This window comes from Carya illinoinensis, chromosome 5 (assembly GCF_018687715.1).
Source record: "Carya illinoinensis cultivar Pawnee chromosome 5, C.illinoinensisPawnee_v1, whole genome shotgun sequence".
NCBI classification, from domain to species: domain Eukaryota; kingdom Viridiplantae; phylum Streptophyta; class Magnoliopsida; order Fagales; family Juglandaceae; genus Carya; species Carya illinoinensis.
Genome location: NC_056756.1, coordinates 14,062,602 through 14,084,598, shown reverse-complemented (window position 1 = coordinate 14,084,598; position 21,997 = coordinate 14,062,602). Strand labels below are relative to the sequence as shown.

At 33.9% G+C, this 21,997-nt stretch overlaps 1 long non-coding RNA gene across 3 annotated transcripts; it reads left to right on the top strand.

Moving 5' to 3' along the window:
- The first annotated feature begins 8,547 nt into the window (after nucleotides 1–8,547).
- Nucleotides 8,548–11,812, top strand: LOC122311436. 3 transcript variants are annotated; one of them, XR_006242787.1, is made up of 5 exons: nucleotides 8,548–9,035; nucleotides 9,520–9,558; nucleotides 9,630–9,709; nucleotides 10,291–10,378; nucleotides 11,492–11,812. It is a non-coding gene; the product is annotated as an uncharacterized LOC122311436 (long non-coding RNA). The 3 variants fall into 3 exon arrangements; XR_006242786.1 differs by having other exon boundaries at nucleotides 8,549–8,884; nucleotides 8,956–9,035; nucleotides 9,520–9,709; XR_006242785.1 differs by having other exon boundaries at nucleotides 8,551–9,035; nucleotides 9,520–9,709.
- The last annotated feature ends 10,185 nt before the right edge of the window (nucleotides 11,813–21,997 follow it).

Genomic DNA, 21,997 nt, shown 5'->3' with positions numbered 1-21,997 from the left:
ATTCATCTGATATATCGTTTGGATTATTGGCATGCATTTGTACAACCTACATATTAAGTAAAACGTCTATTATATCAATAAAAAAAACAATCAATATTTTCTATTTGTATTGAATGAAGTGTCGCATATGTAATGTCATTACCCGTTGTTCAAACCATCTCGGAAACTCCTCTTCATGTTTCCGGTCTATATCATTTACTCCTAGTTCCTTGAGCATGTTAATATGATCACTGAAATTGATGATTACGACATGTATTTTATATTATTAGAATTTTGCGAAAGTAAATGAGCGAATACTAAATTAAGAAAAGATTAATACTTACTTCAAGTAAATCTCTATGTCAGGGCAATTGTTCAGCACGTACCACTGAGCTTTCTCAAACTCTCTTCCACATAAGTCATAACCACGCACTGCACCAAGTGGACGTACTTGTTGGGAAAACACGGAAAACACATTTCGTTGTCTTGCTCTGTCAACGTCAAAGTTTCTTTCTGGCCGATCAAACCTAGTGTCAACTCCGTGGAAATATTTGGAACAGAAGGTATGCCACTCATCATCAATATATGCTTCTGCAATTGATCCTTCTGGGCGAGCTTTATTACCAACTGTTCGTTTCAACTTCCCAAGAAATCGTTCAATGGGATACATCCATCTATACTGAACTGGTCCTGCAAGTCGAGCCTCACGTGGCAAATGGACGGCCAGGTGAACCATGACATCGAAAAATGACGGTGGGTAAATACTTTCTAGCTTACACAATATGATGGGAATTTCCCGTTCCATTCGATCCAAAGCTTCTACATTTAATGTCCGTGCACATAAGTCTTTGAAAAATAAACCCAACTCAGTCAAAGCCACGCGCACGTCTCTAGTCAAGTACCCACGTATACCAATAGGCAAGATACGCTGCAAAAGGACATGACAATCATGACTTTTTAACCCAGTTATTTTCCAATCATTTGTTCGCACACACCTTGTCAAATTCGAGGCATAACCATCTGGTAATTTAATTTTCATTATCCACTCACAAAAAGTAGCCCTTTCATTCCTTGACAATGTATACCACCCAATCGGCATGTAAACGGACGAACCATTTTCTTGCAACTGCATTTCCGGTCTTATTCCCAACCGCTTCAAATCCTTCCTTGAGTTTAATGTATCCTTCGTTTTTCCTTCAATTGACATCAATGTTCCCAATACGGATTCGCATATATTTTTTTCAATATGCATAACATCAAGACTGTGCCGTAATTTTAACTTTGACCAGTATGGAAGATCGAAAAATATACTCTTCTTAGTCCAATTCAACTCAGAAGTAGCTCGTTTTCTCTTTCGTTGTTTTTTACCAAATTCATTACAACCAACATCTACAAATTGTGCAAGTAAATCTTCACCAGACAAATATGGTGGAGGTTGGCCCCATTCAACAGTACCATCAAACATTTGTGAATTTCCCCGCCATCTATGATCACCAGGTAGAAATCGACGATGACCCATGAAACATAATTTTCTCCCGTAAGTGAGCCATTCAGATTTAGTATGTTTGTTACATGTTGGACATGCCATTTTCCCCTTAGTACTCCAACCTGACAAGTTTCCATATGCTGGAAAATCATTTATTGTCCATAAAACCGCAGCATGCATCTTGAACGACTTGCCTGTTGATGAATCAAATGTGACAACCCCATTCTCCCACAAATCTTTCAATTCTGCAATCAATGGCTGTAAGTGTATGTCTATATCATTTCCCGGCGATCTCGGACCTGGAATGAGCAAACTCATCATGAAATATGGATCTTTCATACACTTCCACGGTGGTAGATTATACGGCATAAGTACGACTGGCCAAGTACTGTGACTAGTACTCATGTTCCCAAACGGATTAAATCCATCTGTTGCCAACCCAAGTCTCACATTACGTGGTTCTTCTGCAAACCATGTATGCTCCTTATCAAATTCCTTCCACACCTGAGAGTCAGCAGGATGTGATAAAATATCATCGTTTCTAACTCTGGCTGATGAGTGCCATATCATGTCTGCAGCTGTTGCACGTGACATATATAATCGTTGTAATCTAGGTGTCAATGGAAAGTGGCGTACTACCTTTTGCGGCACATTTTGTTTGTCAGATGTCCATCTTGACTCGTGGCATATGGGACATTCGTTCAACTGCTCATTCTCTTGCCAAAATAATATGCAGTCATTCTTACATGCATGTATTACGTTGTAATCAAATCCAAGTCCTCGTTTCAATTTTTTTGCTTCATAGAAGTTACGAGGAAGTGTATTATCTGATGGCAGTGCCTCCTTAAACAACTCGAGTAACATATTGACAGCCTTAATTGATAATCGGCACATTGATTTTATGTGTAGCAGTCTTACGGTAAATGACAACTTACTGTGTCTTCTGCATCCTGGATATAGCTCACGTTGTGACTCATTCCACAATCGTGCAAAAGTATTATGACCCCCATCATTTGAACTTGATGTGTCCGTGCCACCTTCATTCATAAACATTCCCGCACCGATGTCACCTAACATTTCTTCCATATCCTCATCATACTCATCTCCAACAACATCTGGTTGTACATCTTCATCGATAGCTTCTTCTTCATGTGGAGTATCGAATGAAGTTGGATATGGTTCCCCGTGTAAGACCCAATCAGTATAACCCTTGTCAATACCTTTTACAAACAGATGCTCTCTCACCAAGTCTATCTTATGAGAGCGCAAATTCCTACATGTATTACATGGGCATCTAATACGTCCATCACTATCACATGTACCCAATGCAAACTCTAAGAATTTCTTAACACCTTCAGCATATACGTTGTAATTCTGACCCAAACGATCGCTAACTCGCATCCAACTCTTATCCATGCTGACTATCTTCATTATAAACAAGCACGTGTGCATCAACAAACAAGCATGTATCATGTATCAATCAAGGAGTATGCCACCTTACACCGGGTAGTTGGTCCTATCCCATTCGGAACTGTAAGATCATAGTCGCAAACCTATCCTCTATAATCTGTCACGCCCAACAAAATTTCGGCAGCATATCCCCATAGTTCTCCAAATATGCTCGTCTGGTTGTGTGCACCGACTTATCCATCGTCGATACAACATCACCGAAACTGCATATCCGGAGAACAAGGGATAAATCTGCCAAAATCTTAATGCTGGACGTATAACAGATATAGCTCGATAGTTTGCGAGAATGATCTTACAATTCCAAACTGTCCACTCTGGACAATTCAAGAGTTATCAATCTTTCAATTAAGGCGGATTGATAACTCTCGAACGGGTCTAAGGCTAATATTGATGAACAAGCAATATAAGATATGCCAATATTTAACATGTATCAAACAAATAATTCAACATCATAAATAATTAAGTTTTGTAACAAATCTTAGATGATTTGTAATTTAATTCATTCTCATTTGATTATTTGAATCTTTTAAGTATTTAAGTATTATTAAATGTAGATTATATATATTTAATTTTTAATTACACTCCTGCATTTAAAATGTTAATTATTTTAACACTGCCCAAGAAATCGTTCAAACGGTGTTCGTGACCGTTCGATCTCCTATACAGTCGTTCGAACGGTACACGTACCGTTCGAACGGTTTACATCCAGAAATCACTCGTCTTCAACCTCCGAAAATCCCAAGTAATACAGTCCATATTACATCAAAAGATAGCAAAATATATGACTAACTCATGTAAGCAAACGAAAACACTTATATAAAAACTAAAATGAGGTCAAATTTAAGGAGAATACCTGATTTGGAGAGATAAAGCTTCAAAAATTCCAAACGGTAAAAACTCTTCACCAAACGGTAAAAACAACCTCTTAATCCGAAAATATAAGAGATTGATAGGAGTTTGTAATATTTGAGGGCTAGATTGAAGAATAATGGCGTTGGTTGGAACAAAATGAGCGTGGGAGTGATGCTCGGTCGACTGAAACGAGTCCGAGATTGTGAGGTTCTGTCGTGTAAATGCAGAACATTGCCGTTCGAACGGTTGTTTAATGAACGTTCGAACGTCAAATCGACTAGCGGGAAAAATTTCCCCCGCCGATTTGACGTTCGAACGTGAAAATATACGTTCGAAGGCTAATAATTAACGTTCGAACGGTTATATTATACCGTTCAAACGTCAAATCGATTAGCAGGAATAATTTCCCCCGCTAATTTAACGTTCGAACGTTAATATAAACGTTCGAACGTACTATTAAACGTTTGAACGCCAATAGTAAACCGTTCGAACGTTTAATTATATTGTTGCTTATTGTATTTTTTTTGCACTATACCTTTAAATATAATAATTTCTAAATATACTATAGTTTAGAGCCATAGTAATATAACTATATAATATATAATCAAACATATATTATATAGTTTAGTAACATATATAGTATAAAATATCATATTACATCTAATATAATCAACAAGTACTACATATATTAACCTATTATATATAACATATATATGGTATCATAGCATAGGGTTATATGTATCACATGCATATATATAATGTTTATTTCTATAATATTAATAGTAGATATTTAATAATAGAATATCTACTATTAATATATATAGTGTCATCTATACTAGTATATATATATGTGGTACTAGTTAATATCACATATAATATATATGTTATATAAATACATGAACATGGCTTCATGTATATAGTAGTCTATATTATATTAATTATACTATATAATATAACTTATACTATATACTATATAATATTCAATAGTATAATATATTTTAATTAAATATAATATAATATATACTATAAATTGCCAAAAAATTATATATATAATACATAGTGTTTAATAATATATAAGTGCATTAAATATATTGCATTTAATATTTTTAACAATTAAAATATATTATAATTGAATTAATTATTATATTTAATATAATTAATACGGAATATTGCATTTAAATATTTGAAAACCGATTAATTAGGGATGGCAATCAATATTTAGTTAATTCGTTCGAACGGTATAACGTACCGTTCGAACGGTACTGCATATATAAGCCCATCCCGACGTCATTTTCACGCATTTCCTCCGTGAAAAAGCCTCCAAACCGTCGATCTCCGCCGTTGAACGCCGTCTTCGCCGCCGTCAACAGTGCCCACTCGAAGCCCCTACCTCTAACAACCGGTATTTTTCATTTTTAAAGCATTTTACCGTTTAGATTTAGGTTTTTGATAGATTAATTGTTTAAGTTAGGGTAAACCGATTTATACATCAAAATAATCGGTAGATTTGCATAAATCCATGTTAGGAACATTTATTTAGGTTTCTATTGCATTTATTTTGGTGTAAAATCCAGGGAATCGAAGGATTCCATGGATTTCAATGGCCGAGTCGACTCGGCCTGGAATCCCGATCGACGAATATCGTTCGAACGCTATGCTTAGCGTTCGAACGTTATAACTTAACGGTCGAACGGTCTGTCTGTAACCGTTCGACCGTTACAGTAAACGTTCGAACGATATAAATCAACGGTCGAACGGTTTGTCTGTAACCGTTCGACCGTTAAGTTACATCGTTCGAACGATATAACTAAACGGTCGAACGGTTTGTCTGTAACCGTTCGACCGTTACGGTAAACGTTCGAACGGTGTTTAATATTATATTTATATTATTAATATTGATATTGAGTGACATATTTATTGTTGATAATGTTGTTCAGAATGGCAAATATTATTAAATTGCTGTTTGTTTCAAACTACTGTAAATAGTTCTTTATTGTATTTTTCTTGTTAATGTTATATATCTAGTTTGTAATTATAAATTTCAGGTTGATTATAATGTCTACTTCTAGACCGGCACGTAAGCGACGCAATCTTGGTGAGAGTAGTAGTGGTCCAGTTCGGGAGAGGACAGTTTCACTGGAGCGACCAGTGAAGATTTCTGATTTCCAGAGTCTTATCTGGGAGGGTCATTCATTGCCCTCAATATTCAGTGATCGTGGTTGGGGACCTATCTTGGATGAACGGGAGGAAGCATGGGAGCCAGTCTCCTACATTGACATTGTTGCTGAGTTCTATAGAGAACTCGGCAGTGCCAGCGCAGATGATTCTGGGGCCTACAGTATCACTGTCCGAGAAGTACCCGTTGTATTTTCACGAGATGGACTTGCTGAGCATCTCGGTATTCCTAGGCTGCCAGATGCATATCCGAATGTGGTGCCTAGAGAGTCTGATCCTTCAGTTGAGGCGGAGACAGCTGAGGAGGAGGCATCAGTTTATACTGATGAGGTCGATACCCTTGCTGATCACGAGGTGAGGGATTTGGTTGTCGGTCCAGATGCTCCACCGTATGACGGGACGAAGAGCATCAAACAGGCAGATTTATCTTCTTTCTTTAAGATATTAAATTTGATAATTGCCAATAATATTGACCCTCGGCAGCACAAGACAGAAGTTGGCATTGATCGGACGAAATTTATGATACGGGTCGCTCGTGGCATTCCTATCGACTTGGTGGGATATATATTCGATAGGATTCGATCAGAATCTCGGTACATTTCGATGGATATACTACCATTCGGAGTCCTGATCACCCGATATCTACTATGTGCTGGTGTTGTGCCAGATGTTGCTGAGCGTAAACGGGAGCCGATGGGACCGATAAACAGCACCACCCTCTCACGCAGCACGGGACACTCGAGACTGCGTTTTCGTGCACATGTTCCAGAACCAGTTGATCCTCACAGAGATGCACAGCCGGGAGATCATGGAGTCTCAGCTGCAGCTGCAGAGACATCTACACGGGCCGAGGCATCAGTCCACAGTGTTACTCGTGAGGAGATGGCTGACATAGTGCGTGCAGCGATCAGCGAGCAGACATCAGCAGTGATCGATGCAGTGCGTATGGAGATCCATTCTGCTGTGTCTGAGCTTCGTACAGAGTTTGCTGCCATGTCTGCGACTCAGGTCACCATCAGTACTCGACTGACACAAATAGAGGAACGTATAGCTGCAGTCGAGGAAGTGTGCAAAGACTTGGGGTCTTAATTACTTTATGATAAATTTTATTTATTTATTTCCTGTTTTTTGTATGGACAATATTTTGTGTTTTGTAAATTCAGTATTTAAGTTATATGCAATGGTATTGTTTTATATTTTCTAAACTAATTCTTAATTTAGATTATTCATATTATTTAATTAACCAATTTTTTATAATTACTAGTTAATCTAAATATAATTTGGCAAAAAACTTAAAAAATTAAAACTCTGTCACCGTTCGAACGATTCAAATAACGTTTGAACGGTGAATATGCATCATTCGAACGGTTAATATTAACCGTTCGAACGGTTTATCAATTTCCCTCCAAAATAATTTTGCCTATCGCGCCAATATTACGTTCAAACGGTGAAAATTAAACGTTCGAACGGTTAATCATTAACGGTCGAACGGTTAACTTATTTGGGACAAAAATATTCGTCCCTAAGAATACCGTTCGAACGCGTTCGAACGGTATGGCATAACCATCGTCATTTTGGAACGAAATTCAAATTTCGTTCCTAAATCCCACTTTTTGGGACGATTTTCAATTCGTCCCAAAGTAATTTCGTCCCAAAAAATCATTTTTGTTGTAGTGCCTTCTTAGGTGAACGTAGGTTCGTCGTTGCCCGGAGTTCAATGGTCGAGAGAAACCACTGTTGGGTCCCAATTGGGTAAACTTTCCATCTCTACCTCTTCACTTCTTTGATATTCCTTATCTTCGTATGTTTTCAGGTGGTTGGGGAGATTTTTGAGAGCTGATAATCCCACAGTTAATCGCACTAGACCATCATGTGCAAGGGTGTGTATTGAAATGGATATTTCTAATAATCTAGTTGATGGTTTATGGGTGGGAACTTCAGGGTTTTGGCACAATGTAGTTTATAAAAAATGCCTCCTTATCAAAGTTTTAAATACCGTTTCAATTGTGATATTGGAACAAAATATTTTAATACCTATACCGTTATAGAATAGTCTTTATACATAAATTAATTATATATTTAAATTATATTTTAAAATAACAATAATATGAAAAGAAACTCAATAATACTTATCAATACAAGTTTCTAATAATTTTAATAGAATCAACCCAATTAACTATCAAACATATAGTTAATTAAATTGATTATATTAAAATTAAGTTTTTGACTTTGAGTGCTACCTTCCTCTTAGTCAAATTCGAGAAAATTAACTATGCTTGTATAGTAAATAATTAAATTTAAAGTAAGAAAACAAGACCCACGTTGCAGTAGGCCATGGCCCCGTAGAAAGCATATATATCTTATATTAATAAGTGTCAATAGCTTAAGCTACAGTTTTTTCGTCTAATATTTTTATTTCCAATTTTGCCTTTAACTTTATTCCAAAATTATGGGTAGTTTCTTTTATTTCTATTTTGCCGACAGATGTTTTAGTCTTTTTTATATTTATGATCTTTTACTTCTTTTTCAGCTCCCACCCATTTCTCACAAACCTCTCTCTCTCTCTCTCTCTCTCTCTCTCTCTCTCTCTCTCTCTCTCTCTCTCTCTCTCTCTCTCTCTCTCTCTCTCTCTCTCTCTCTCTCTTCGTTTCTTTTTAAATCTTTCATTCTCAGCTTCGTATTCCTCCCAAGTTCTCTCGACCCATCCTCTATTCTCTCTCTCCATCTCGCGACTCTAGATTTCTCTTCATCTTGCTGAACCACTCTCTCTCTCTCTCTCTCTCTCTCTCTCTCTCTCTCTCTCTCTCTCTCTCTCTCTCTCCGTTTTTGAATTTATGTATTATTTTGTTTATGAATTTGATGATCTGTGATTTTTGTTTGCAGAAGAAGGAAAATATTACTCCGATTGGCTTGAAGATCGTGGTAATTTCAACTCCATGTCTTTTTGCTTTTCAACTCCTCCTCACCCATTGTTGTTGGTGTTGGTGTTGCAGTGATGGTGAGAGATCGACGGAAGATGGAAGATGGAGAAAAAGTTTTGTCTCTTTGTTGGATAAATGGATAAGACTGACAGGTAAGAGGGTGCAGTTTTTTCGTCTAATATTTTTATTTCCAATTTTGCCCTTAACTTTATTCCAAAATTACGGGCAGTTTGCTTTTATTTCTGTTTTGCCGATAGATGTTTTAGTCTCTTTTATATTTATGATCTTTTACTTCTTTTTCAGCTCCCACCCATTTCTCACAAACCCTCTCTCTCTCTCTCTCTCTCTCTCTCTCTCTCTCTCTCTCTCTCTCTCTCTCTCTCTCTCTCTCTCTTCGTTTTTTTTTTAAATCTTTCATTCTCAGCTTCGTATTCCTCCCAAGTTCTCTCGACCCATCCTCTATTCTCTCTCTCCATCTCGCGACTCTCGATTTCTCTTAATCTTGCTAAACCACTCTCTCTCTCTCTCTCTCTCTCTCTCTCTCTCTCTCTCTCTCTCTCTCTCTCTCTCTCTCCGTTTTTGAATTTATGTATTATTTTGTTTATGAATTTGATGATCTGTGATTTTTGTTTGCAGAAGAAGGAAAATATTACTCTGATTGGCTTGAAGATCGTGGTAATTTTAACTCCATGTCTTTTTGCTTTTTAACTCCTCCTCACCCATTGTTGTTGGTGTTGGTGTTGCAGTGGTGGTGAGAGATCGACGGAAGATGGAAGATGGAGAAAAAGTTTTGTCTCTTTGTTGGATAACTGGATAAGACCGACGGGTAAGAGGGTGCAGTTTTTTCGTCTAATATTTTTATTTCCAATTTTGCCCTTAACTTTATTCCAAAATTACGGGCAGTTTGCTTCTATTTCTGTTTTGCCGACAGATGTTTTAGTCTTTTTTATATTTATGATCTTTTACTTCTTTTTCAGCTCCCACCCATTTCTCACAAATCTCTCTCTCTCTCTCTCTCTCTCTCTCTCTCTCTCTCTCTCTCTCTCTCTCTCTCTCTCTCTCTTCGTTTTTTTTTTAAATCTTTCATTCTCAGTTTCATATTCCTCCCAAGTTCTCTCGACCCATCCTCTATTCTCTCTCTCCATCTCGCGACTCTCGATTTCTCTTAATCTTGCTAAACCACTCACTCTCTCTCTCTCTCTCTCTCTCTCTCTCTCTCTCTCTCTCTCTCTCTCTGTTTTTGAATTTATGTATTATTTTGTTTATGAATTTGATGATCTGTGATTTTTGTTTACAAAAGAAGGAAAATATTACTCCGATTGGCTTGAAGATCGTGGTAATTTCAACTCCATGTCTTTTTGCTTTTCAACTCCTCCTCACCCATTGTTGTTGGTGTTGGTGTTGCAGTGGTGGTGAGAGATCGACGGAAGATGGAAGATGGAGAAAAAGTTTTGTGTCTTTGTTGGATAATTGGATAAGACCGACGGGTAAGAAGGTGAGGCTTGAATTTTTGGTCAAAAACTTGAGTTTTTAGTCATTTGCTTGTATGGACGGTGGAGATTGAGTGTGGAGAGATATTTTTCTCACTTGACATTTTAATGACTAGGATTAAACACAATATTATAATGAAAATAAATCTGATATTCATAGTATTATCAATGAAGTTATTAAAAATAACATTAATAAAAAGTTTATTTATTGTAATAATTTATTTAGTAAAATTTTTAATTTTTTTTATAAATATTTATTGAATAATGTTTTTTTAATTTTTATTAAATAAATAAAAGTATTAACAAATTTGAAATTAATAAAGATGTCAATGTCCTTACTAACATTATTGCTTATGGTTAATAAAACAAATAATAGTTCTATTAATATTTAATTCCATTTAATTTATACTTTAATATTAGAAAGACGGGCTTGCGTTCTGAGTTTCTTGATATCTTGGAGAGATTTGACTCCATCGATGTCCTCTAAGATGCTTCAAAAACACACGGATAGAGAGAGAGAGAGAGAGAGAGAGAGAGAGAGAGAGAGAGAGAGAGAGAGAGAGAGAGAGAGAGAGAGAGAGAGAGAGAGAGAGAGAGAGAGAGAGAGCTCTGAAGAAGAAGGAGAAGAAGATAGAATATGGGGCAAAGAGATGAGACGAGACTTTGTTACTTTTTTGGGTTTGGTGAGAAATGTTTTGGTGTTGCCTTTTTTTGCCTCTAGATCCGAACAGATCTTCATATATTTTGAGAGACTGGAAACCTATTTTACGTGTCTTGCTTTCCAAATATTTTGCACAACCAAAACTCTTTTCCAGCGTTGAGAAACAAAATGCTTGAGTCTTTGCTGTTTTGCTCTTCTTAAAATTGATGTAATTGAGTTGGATGAGCGTGTCTTTGATGTTTGCTTCAGATTATGGATCGGTTTGACTCAATATTACCCTGTGCTTTTGCTATTTTGAAGATTCTTTTCCGCTGTTTCTTTGTTTTTTCAATTCTGTTCTTGTGGTCAAATGCATCCACCTTCATCCAAAAGTAAGGCTGCTCTTGTAGTGGTGGTTTAATTATTTTAATTTCTCTATTTTGAGTCATTTTGCTCATACATCTATTTGATCATGTAGACGTCCACCACACATTCCACAATTCCATATCCCAGAGGAACCACTTTTAGAGTTTGCTGCAGCTCTGAGGATAGAGATCAACCGTGTTTTTATTGTTCTGCGTGATATTGCGTCAGGAACCATCAACCGTACTCCATCAGTTAATTTAATGCAATACATGATGGGATATTTGAATAAAAATAGACAGAAATGTATCATTTTTCGCATTTGAAATAGTGGGTTTGGACTTTTGGAGGCACGATCACATCACATGGCCTCCTTTTGTCGTTATTGAATTCAACAAAGTAAAGGTAAAAATCTAGATTTTTTTGTTTGTATTTATTTTAGACATGAGTGCAAGAGTTGGTGATGACTTTCAAAGAAAAATACAAATGTTTTAGCAAATGAGAGATCACATATATGTTAATTATTTCCGGATGTTACCATATATAGATTAAAATATTTTTTTTCTTATAGTATCAAATGAGAGAATTAAAAAAATAAAAAATAAAATTGCGTGTGCTCCCACACACACACACACACACATATATATATAATTTTAAATATAAATCCATCATGGGTATTATTTATTATTGCCTTTGACCGTATGCAGTTCCGTTTATACAGCTCTTTACGATTATACAAAAAAATTAATTAAAAGAGAAAATGTTCTCTATATAGATTACTTAACAGACGTCTACGTGCTGATGTGTTACTAATATTAGATGTCATTAGTTTTGTAAGTACCTTTCATTTAAAAATAAAAAAAATAAAATTTATTATTAAAAAATTAATTAATTAATTAATTTTATTTTAAAAAAAAAGTGTCCGATCTTGGACATTTTATAAAACTATAAAATAAGATATATTTAAGAAAAAAATCGCAGGTGACGTGGTTTGATAATTGAACAAACAGTATACGTGACACTTTCAAATATAAATCCATGTTTTAAATACATTTTTTTAAAATAAAGGAATGCGGGCCCAAGCATGTGAATTACACTGACTTTTGTGAAAATCGACGAATGAAGAAAAATAATTTAATAAAATCAATAGCCAATGGGATATCGCCAAGTAAAGGGGTCTTATCTTTGTGGGCTTGGTGTGCCAGCTTTTAGGTGGTGAATGGGGCCGATAATGCGCGTAAATCATATGGTGTGTTGGTGGTCGAGCCCTTTAATTGCTTGTCTTACAGACAAAAATATTGAATTTAATATACTAAGGTGGATAGAAAGTTTATATCGACAGTGGTCGAATCACTGATATTTTAACAATTTTGATGACACATTGTCTAAAAAGTGGCTTTAGTCATGTCCGGCTTCTTTTATTCATCACTCTCAATACTGTTATGTTAAAATTTATAAATTATACAATAAACTCCATTTTTTTATGTTTTATTTTAAAAGTTTTAAAAATTGTAACGATTAAATAATATCATTAGATAAAGAACTTAAAGTTAAAAGATATTTTAATTATATTTTAATATTTAAAAAGTTTATATCGACAGGGGTCCAATCATTGATATTTTAACAATTTTGATGACACATTGTCTAAAAAGTGACTTTAGTCATGTCTAACAAATGGACTTCTTTTATTTATCACTTTCAATACTGTTATGTTAAAAATTATAAATTATGCAATAAACTCCATTTTTTTATGTTTTATTTTAAAAGTTTTAAAAATTGTAACGATTAAATAATATCATTAGATAAAGAACTTAAAGTTAAAAGATATTTTAATTATATTTAAATGAGATAAGATAAAATGAATCAAAAAATTATAATATTTTGCTAAAAATATAGGTTGATAGTCTTATCCTAACACTCTTTTTTTGTCATTTTATTAAGATATAAGTTTATTTAAAATTGCCTACTACTTAATTAATTAAATTAAATTTAAATTAAATTATGTTCACTTAAAAAGTTTACAGCAACAATATTTGCTAGAAATGATTGATTGAAAAAAAAAAAAAAAACAGGTTATGTACAGATGGATGACACTTTGAATTATGGAAGCTTGAGGCAGCTTCAAGATCACAATTGGATTGCTTGCCTTTTAGTGCGTGTCACCTTTTTCCTGGGGCCTCTTTCTTATATTTAGCAATTTAATTTTACAAGTTGTACGTACGATGTGGCCGGTGTGAATATTTATCAATCGTTTTACTTACTTTGTTGCAAGTTGCTAAAACTTTGAATTTTTTTGTTTATGAAAGCATGACATAAGAGTGACTCCATCCATGAATTAATATTGTAATGCATGAAATCGTAATTCGTAAAAGAATGATAGATTTTTTATTTTATTTTTTAGATAATTTAATTAAGATATCTTATTCCTTGAAAGCTGGAGAAAACATTATTACTGTTAGAGAACAGATCTGTGAAATATTTTAGAGAGCGAGAGAAAGGCTTATAATTTTCATAAAGATAGATTAAAACTCTCATTTAGCAGTTGAAGAGTGTAGAGACTTTTAGTGAGAGAGTAGTTAGATTTGATTAGAAAATAGGTGAGGCTGTCGGGAAAGAATCTAAAATTGATTGACGTGTTGAATTAAAGATTGCAAAAAATTAATGGAAACCGTTCAGTTATTTTTCTGTCGACTTCTCTCTCATTTTCTTTCTTTAACTTAGAAGTTTAAGCACAATTTTTATTTTTTATTCTTTTATTTTTTGCAATCTTTAATCAATCATAATTAATGTTTTTATATTTTTTTGTTAAGACTAAATATCAATATTGTAATTCAATGATTGATTAATAATGAACGGGTAGTGTAATGTATTAAATATAATGTTATATCATGTTGATGGTGTTGCGAGTAGAGTAGTTAATCTAGGGATCTAACGGGTCGAAGACATACTTAGTCGAGCATCCAAACAAGTTGTAATTCACCAAAAAGCAAAACCGAAAACCGCTTTAAAGACGACTGGTTTTCATTTGGTGGGAGAAAATCCACTTCTCAGCACAAATACATTGCATGTGAGTTTCCCTTGTGTGTATTGTCACATACACAAACCTCCCACATTCTTCTCACGAAATAGAACTGTTCTCCATTGACCCACTGTGACGCCCCCAAATTCCGTTTGGGATAGGACGGACATTTGAAGCGTCGAGACATGCAACACAAGGTTACCTGCCCCCATTCATGACATATAAGATGCAATATTCCTAACATGCATCTAACAATATGCAATATTCGCAGCGGATAAATTTTTTGTCTTTAGCAATACTATGCACCAAATTGAAAATATCCCAAATGCTTAAAACGTACTTCATACATAAAAATCCATTGAACAACTAAGATCACAACACTAGTCCAAAATGGTTATGATCCAAAAAGTAGTAGAGATGCAACTCAATCGTACAAGTAGTAATTTACGTTAATTACTATATCAACATTTATGTCGCACCGTCACTTAGTCAACTGTGTCTAGTTGATCAGCTCCTGATTCTCCTTCAGGTCCTGTAATAAGATCTACCATTCGGGGGGAATGGTAGTTGGGACTACCAAAGTGAGATTTGATTACAAATCTCAGTAAGTTAACAAAAAACTTCCACACAAGCTAATGATGCATGGATGTCAGTAAAAACATAAATGCATAATCAAATTCATAAGAAATTAAAGCATAACTTGGAGTACAACATAGTATAATTGACATAACTTAAATTGAAACATGAACTGAACTTGACTTGCAACTTGACTTAGCATGAACTTGCTCTGAAACTTGAATTAACATGAAAATACATACTCCACAGTTGTTGTGGCCCCATGTATTCTACACAAACTTGACTTAACATGAAAAATACATACTCCACAGTTGTTGTGGCCCCATGTATTCTATACAAACTTGACTTAACATGAAAAATACATACTCCACAGTTGTTGTGGCCCCATGTATTCTATGTGTAAATACATACTCCACAGTTGTTGTGGCCCCATGCATTCTACACATCACAATGCAGTTAAATACATACTCCACAGTCGTTGTGGCCCCATGTATTCTACACAAACTTGACTTAACATAAAAAATACATATTCCACAGTTGTTGTGGCCCCATGTATTTTACGCATCACATTTGTAGTTAAATACATACTCCACAGTTGTTGTGGCCCCATGTATTCTACATAAACTTGACTTAACATTAAAAATACATACTCCACAGTTGTTGTGGCCCCATGTATTCTATGTGTAAATACATACTCCACAGTTGTTGTGGCCCCATGTATTCTACACAAACTTGACTTAACATAAAAAATACATATTCCACAGTTGTTGTGGCCCCATGTATTTTACGCATTACATTTGTAGTTAAATACATACTCCACAGTTGTTGTGGCCCCATGTATTCTACACATCATAATGTACTCAAGATGAAATGTGACTGGAATACGAAAGGACTGAAGTCCTGACGTAACATAATGTGACTTGAACATAACTTAGAATACATGACCAACTTGAGATAGAAACATTTCGTAACATGGCATAACATATAATAGACAACATATTTAACATGACATACTTGCAACAGTGAATATTACATGACTTGACTTACATGTAATAGATGACATACTTAGCATGATGTACTTGTAATGTACAGTAATACATAACAGAATATATTATGTAACAGATAAAAATTGATGACAGAATAAATTCTGTATAATAGACAATTACATGATAACTTGACATGGCATGACACATATGATAACATACATACATACACTGTAGTTCTTTTACTTAACATACATACACAGTAGACTGCTAGTAAGTTAAAAGTTAACTTACCTCGATCTCCGCGTTTCTTATAAAACTTCAAGTGCGATCACGAGGAACTGTAATTAGTGATTCTAAAAATTAGAACTAAATCACTAATAATTTGAAATATGGAAAATACTAACTTAAAGAGTAAAATTTTCATTTTACTCTCTACATGTGGGAAATTGACCGTTTTACCCATAACTTAAGGATTTTGCATACTAACTTCAAAAGTTTCCAAAATTTACATTCCTCATGTAAATTTTATCCTAAACTTAAATATCAACTCATAAAAATTTAAAACAAAACACAACCATGAAGAACACACTATGGTCGAAACATCCATAGGCCATTTCCCTTTATTTTTGTTGCAATTCCTTCCAACTTCAAAACTCATGCTTAACCAAAATTTTGCAACAAACATCTTCCAATCCTAAGTTCAAAACCATACTTAAAACATCCATTTAGAAAAATCTAATAATCAACACCAAACTTTTTTTTGTAAAAAGATCTAAGCACTTGAATCACAAGTTTTGACCTTAAATCAAAACATCTCCAAGAATTTCAAAAATCAAATCTTACTTCTAACATATTCATAATATCATCCTAACATCAACCATGCTTTAAATCATCAAACTAAAGTCACCAAAATCACAAAATAACATTTGGAGTTTTTGGTTTTACACTTAGTCCAAAAACAGGAACTTTTTCCTCAACTAGTTTTGATAAATCTCTTGATCTATGACTTATAAATATATGATCTTCAAACCAAACCATTACATGATTTAAAAAGATGTCCTAAAACATATACAAGCTTCTAATTCAAGATCACATGGTTAGAAATTAACCAAAACATAAATTTAGCCAAGAATATCCACACTTTGGCTTATCTGAATATCTCTTTGCATAAAATTTTATATCTTTGAAACTAACATCAAATATCTTCAAAATAATAATATAACATGTATATAAGATGTTTAGGATCCTCCAATAAAATTATCAAAGTCATTAGAATAGGTTTAGACCACCAAAGAGTTAAACTTTCTCAAAACAGAAACTGTTTTTCCTCTTCCAGTTTCTAAGTTTCTAAATCTAAGAACATCTTTCATCAGAACCTTTAATCATGCAAAAATCCTCAACCAATAGTCACATATACATGTTAACAATACTCCATAAAAATTTCGGATCAATATCTAACCATTAGCTTGGTCAAAAACTCCAAACTATAACATATTCTCCAGTTTATCTCCCAGAATGACCTTTCTATAGTTTACACAATATTTGACTAACCAAATGATCTTCAAATGGGGCAAATAAGATATCCATGTAAACTAGACTCAAAAAGGAACAACTTATATGAAGGAGACTTTATGATAAAACACTTACAACAGCTTCGAAATGGGCATGCAAAAGAACTCCTAAAAGCTGTCCGAGAGAGAATGTTTGATATTCTTTTAAAGAAACGTGTAAATGAAGATAAGTTCGTGGGTGATGGCTGGAGATGCTTATGGAAGAGATAAGGGAGATGATAAGGCTGGAGTTGAGAGTTGAGTGTGGTTTTCTCCTACCCAAAATATCTATAAAATATTATCTCAAAATATTCTATCCAATAATATCTATAAAAATCAGCTCAATATATTTTCCAAATGTGGAGTAGACTTGGAAGAGTAAGGTGGCTAAAATCTTTCTATGTGTATTTTAAATCTCTATTCTTAAGATATTTTCCAAATGTGTATTTTGCTTAGGTGTCATGATCTCACACCTTGATTTCCTTCACAATTCCATCTAATGGTTTCTCTTTGTGCCAAGTATCTAATACCATTCATTATGTGTGGTTAAGATCTTGCCAAGTGTCCAAATAAAATATCGCTATCCTAATTTAGACATTTCACACTATGACTTTGAAAACACTGCGCTCAGTACATTTACCGAGGTTACTATTGACTCCAAAAAATAAACGTAATAAACTTAGTACTGAAAAATTCTAAATATTCAATTAAGCCTAGTGATGTAGACTATAATGTATTCTGACACTTTTAACTATCTCAAATAATTAAAATCGCATTTCTGGCACCATAGTGAGTGATAACACTAACTATGTTGACAGGCTAAAATTTATGCGATTAGTCGATTCGTGTAAACTTACAGAGTTTTCACGAGGTTCCTAAAGTCAATAGAAATTCCTTAATTGAATTTCTAGCAGGCTGTTACACCCACCCCGACTCCTATCATTTCGCTCATCACCTTCTCTTTCCTCTCACTTATTTTCTCTACTTTGTTTTGCCCTATCTCATAGAATTTGCATGTGAGTTTCCCTTTTTGTTGATAAAGCTCTGTACGAAGAGATTTTGGCCGTTGTCTTCTTTGGTTTTCTCTTTTTTGCTCTGTTTGGAGGGTTTTCTGATGGAAAACGGTGCGGATTCGACCTCCTGGGATTTTTTCAGCTGTACCCATGTCTAACATCTTCGGTTTCAGTGGTAAACTCTCGATTGCTTTAAAAAAACATAAATGATATACTTTAAGTGTTCTTCTAAATAACATACTCAGTAAAAAATTCATCAAAATTAAGCTGTTAACCTCTCTCTCTCTCTCTCTCTCTCTCTCAACAAAAACGGTGACCCTTTGTTTTAGACCAGACAACTCTGATCCGTAAGAGTTTTACAGGTCTTCTGTAGCTGTCAGGCGCCGTAGCTATGATACTACATCGCTCTTCTGTATCTGTCAGGCGCCGCAGCTATGATGCTACATCTCTTGTCTCTTGTAGAGAGATGCTTCACGAAAGATGTTATGAAGCAATAGAGTGATATTTTGTCATAATTTTCTCTATAAAAGAATTATTCAGCTCATCTTCTTCGCATCTCATCTTCTTCACTTTTCTAAATTTAGTCTGCATTCTTACTCTGTAATCTCTTTCTGCTTTCTCACTTTGCAATGGCTCGACAATCTTCTCATTACCAATATATGAGATATTTTGCACCTCGTTCACCAGTTGTTTCTGCTTCTTCCGTAGGTGATATAATGCAATCCAATAATGATCTGACTAATAAGTCAGATAATGAAATTATCTACGAGCTTGTGAGTCTCGGTACCCGATACTCATCAACCCTTATCGCATATTCTCAGCGACTACAATCTAGGACTGGTGGGGTTGACAAATTCCACGAGAATATTTTTATCCTTCAGCGGCTTCTTATGGAGTCCAACATGAAGATGGAAGCACTAAAGCGAGAGAACAGAGATTTAAAATCTTTGCTTAACTCTTCTTTTCGAGTGGCTACTCCTTTAGATATGAAAGACATGCAGATTTTTGAAAAGCAAGGGCGTTTAAAGATTGAGGCAAAGAGCCTCAAATTTCTGTAATTTTGCTTTGTGATAATAAAATAATACTTCACAAATATTCATATTTGTGTTTCTATCTTCTGTTAGATCTTTTATATGTTCCATTTTATTTCTCCTTTAATAATGCACAATTTCTTACAAAACCGTAATATGAATCTGAAATACTAATTGTATTTAAGAGATGATATTTTAGATCTAATAATTTCATTCATCTCCTCCATGAATGTTCTCTAAATCCCAATTGAAATTTGTCATTTTACAAATTTTTTAGTGACAATTCACTTATAAAATCTTTGCTTGTTATTTGGAAAAATTCCAGTGGATCAAGATATCAACAATCATGACAGTGTTGCTGCTCTCCTTCTAAACAGGTTGATTCACATGAATAACCTCAGTTGCTTCAGTATACTGAATGAGATGTACTTATTTCTTTTGTTCTTTATTTTAGGATATTTTGAACTTTTGCCATTTATTGTAGTAATAACATAATTGAAGATGAACTGATGACTACTGCATAATATGCATGGAATTCTACCCGCAGTGTACTAAAATGAAGTAATTTGCTATGTTATATGTAATCAACACATTTCCTAATCAATTTGTGCTATTATCTGCTTCTACAAATTATTGATATGCTTTAGTGTTCCTAGAAGAGCAAAAGCATTTATAGCTAAATTGAAAAATTTTTAAATTGTTACACTTAAGAAAAATATCGAATGGGCACACGTGCATCGCACGTGCTGCTTTACTAGTATATATATATGCCTAGGGAAATGGTATGTAGCAGGAGGGAGAGAGAGAGAGAGCTCCCTATTTGAGGTCAACTTTTACGAAAAAATTAAAAAACTGGAAAGGAAAAATATTCACAACCTCCCAACACTCCACACTCTATATTTTTTTTTAATTTTTATTATTTTATCTTTTATCAAATATTTAATATATAAATAATGAATAAAAGAATTAAATTAATTTAAAAAGAATAAATTCAAAAAAATATTGAAAAATTGAAAAAAAAGTGAAATGTAAAGTGTTAAGAGGCTGTGTAGCATTCCTCAACTGGAAAAGCCTCTATTTTGAGTTCAACTTTATTGCAACACCCTTGTCAACATTATAGGGGTATAAAAATAAACTAAAAAGTTAGAAAATTGGATTAGATTGGCTCGTTCGGTCCGGGTTACAATTAGTTCGGTCTAAAATTACTTTCTTTATTTTAAAAATCGGTAAAATTTAATCTGAAGTCAATTTTAAGGTTGTGTTTGGCCACTTAAAATTTTTATCTCAAACTCAAAATTCTCATCTCATCATTACAATTTTCCCAAATCCCAATACAAAATATAATAAATAATTCAATTTTTTCAAATTTCAAAATAATAATAATAATATTAAAATATAATATTTTAATATTTTATCTTAAAACTCAAAATTTCCATCTGAAAATTCTTAGTGGCCAAGCAGAACCTAAGTTTTTCAATACCAGATTGAATTAGACCGATTTACATATTATATATATTTTTATTAATTTTTAATATTATATATAATTATATATAAAATAATATATTATAATTTATAACATAACATTTTAATATTAAACATGACTATTTATTTGATGATATGTTTTAAATATAAAATATATATTAAATACATTTTATTGCATAATAAATTTTCAATATTTTTTTTTATGAATACATTAGTAATACTAATATACTTAATATATCAAAACTAGAAAACCGGACCGAACCAGACCGAAATCGATAACATTGGACGTATCGATTTAGGGAGATAACCAGTGCGTAATCGATTTTTAAAAATGCAAAACCGATACATACCGATTCGGTTTCAAATTTTGTCCAAAACGAGATCAGATCGGACATGTTACACCCATAGTCAATAAGCTTATTTACAAAATCGCCATGCACTAATATCATTCCATTGCTTTTACATACCAATTGAAATTCACATGCCGGGCGATATACCAAAAACCGGTTGGTTTTGATCGAAACGTCTGGTACTTGATCCAGTACGGTATGATTTTTAAAATTTTGCTACCTATTGCACCATGTGTAAACAACAAGGACACCCAACAGGTGTTTGTAAAAATGTCTCTAAGGATAGCATGCCTACTAGAATGAAAGACAAGACTCCAAAATTTCAGTATTTTATCAAAAATCATAAAGACACCACTACGATCGTGAGTCAAGAGGCTCCAAGTTAGGGTACTAAAGTGTTAATCGAACCTATGGAAGATCAACATCAATTTGTGAGGATAGATCCATTAGTGTAAGTAGAAAAGAATCTTGATGGGAAAAGTGACAGGATTACTATGGATACTACGAATTCTCAATCAAGAGAACAAATCCATATAAAAGACAATGATAAATCCAGAATAATATAGTCCATTTTGAACTAGAAAGTCATAGTATTGAACTAGTGGAAGTTGAAG